Source organism: Callorhinus ursinus, unplaced genomic scaffold (genome assembly GCF_003265705.2).
Source record: "Callorhinus ursinus isolate GAN/ISIS: 27379988/994484 unplaced genomic scaffold, GSC_fseal_2.0 scaffold572, whole genome shotgun sequence".
Classification (NCBI taxonomy): Eukaryota; Metazoa; Chordata; class Mammalia; order Carnivora; family Otariidae; genus Callorhinus; species Callorhinus ursinus.
The window spans coordinates 5,902-7,719 of NW_027397627.1; the positions used below are offsets into that span (position 1 = coordinate 5,902).

The following is a 1,818-nucleotide window of genomic DNA, read 5'->3' on the forward strand; positions in this document are numbered from 1 at the left end:
AAGATTAATGAATAAAGGTGGTGATCAAAGTGGTACTGTTGTTTTGCTTAAACATAAAATGTGAGTGATGATGTTATATGATTCGACTTTGAAGATATTCCAGAAGAGTAACTCCACAGTTGTATTTTGGAAAAAGAATGTTGCAGCTCAAAGTGATTACTTTGGAAAACAAGAATGTTCTTCTTGTGTATTTAGAATTCAGTTATATTACTTTAAAAGTTCAGCAGCATAAGGTATGATTAGATTTACTTTAAGAGCTGTGTTAATGGGGAAAAATTTAGTTGCCTCGTATGGCAAATGCTTTCACAAAAACTGCTGTATAGTTCATAAAAATCTTGATACGTATTTTAAATAAATATTTAAAGGTGTTTGTGCCTTTATGATAGAATTTTAGGTTATTAGAGAAAATACATATTTTAGGTATTCTTAAGAATGGATTAAGTGAGGTTTTATTAGGTCAGATGCTGAGGTTCCAAATTTGTCTTAAGAGTTTAAGTAGGTTTGTTCCAGAGCAAAATAGTATAATAGAGTAAATAGAATGTGAGGGCTATTAATCATCATGACCGAATTAGCCTGATTCCCAAATTTATGAAGTTTTAAAGGGATTTGCATTTTTGTTGGTGTTGGTGTGGTCAGAACCAACTTTTGTCATTTCCCAGGACTTTTATTAAGATTGGTGTGGTCAGAACTTCACATAGGTTTTGGAAATTTAGAAAAGAATGACAAAATCCACCAAGGACAACTGTTAAGAGCTTTTCCTTAGAAAACTTATTGTAACAGAAAGATAACATAGAGTGTTTACTTTTACTAGTGAAAGTAAATTTTATAATTATTTTAATGACCTCTAATGGGCATAGAACAGAGATGCAGCTGAATATCCTAAAATTCACAGTATATCCGTTTACAAAAAACAATTATTTAGCCCCAAATTCAGTAGTCCAAAATCACATAAAAACACCACAAGAGAAGAAACTACAGACTAACAGGAATATGGACATAAAAATCCTCAAAAAATACAAGCAAATGGAATCCAACAATATAAAGCATTATACATCATGATTATGGGATTTATTCTAGGACCATAGGTTTGGTTTAACAAATTGTAAGTCATTTAATGTAATATACTGTATCAGTATAATAAGAGATTAAAAACTATAGGGGCATCTCAACAGACAGTTAAAGCTCCGTTTTATGATAAAAACATCCCACAAACTAGAGTTAGAAAGGAATGTCCTTATCCTGATAATGGCCATTAGTGAAAACCTCAGACCCTAACATCATACTTAATGGGGGAAAGAATGAATGCTTTCCCTCTAAGAACAGGAATAAGAAGAAGTAGTGTTTTCCCAGTTCTGTTGCATATTGTCTTAGAAAGTCTAGTCAGGGCAATTGGTAAGAAAATGTAGTAAAATTTGTAAAGTAAGAAGTAAAACTCTGCTATTGCATAATTTCATATAACATGGAATTATGTATAGAAAATCCTAAAGAATCCAGGAAGAGATGATTAAAGCATATAAAATGAGTTCATGAGGTTGCAGGATGTGAGATCAATATACCAAAATCAAAATCAGCTCTGAGTCAATAACCTTGCAATGACGAATCCAAAAATGTAAGAAAATAATTTCATTTACAATACCATGAAAAAGAATAAAATATTTAATGCATTTAACAAAAGAAATATAAAACCTGTATTCTGAAAACTATAGAACACTGTTGAAAGAAATTAAAAGAAGACCCGAGTAAGTGGAAAGGCATCCTAGGTTTGTGGATCAGCAGACTTAATCTTACTAAGATGGCAGTATTCCTAACTGATCTACA

The 1,818-nt window shown here is 31.4% G+C and overlaps 1 long non-coding RNA gene across 1 annotated transcript in view; it reads left to right on the forward strand.

Moving 5' to 3' along the window:
- The window catches only part of LOC112813573 (uncharacterized), an 11,664-nt gene that overhangs the window by 583 nt on the left and 9,263 nt on the right, over positions 1–1,818 (forward strand). The gene's annotated exons all lie outside the window — the stretch shown is intronic.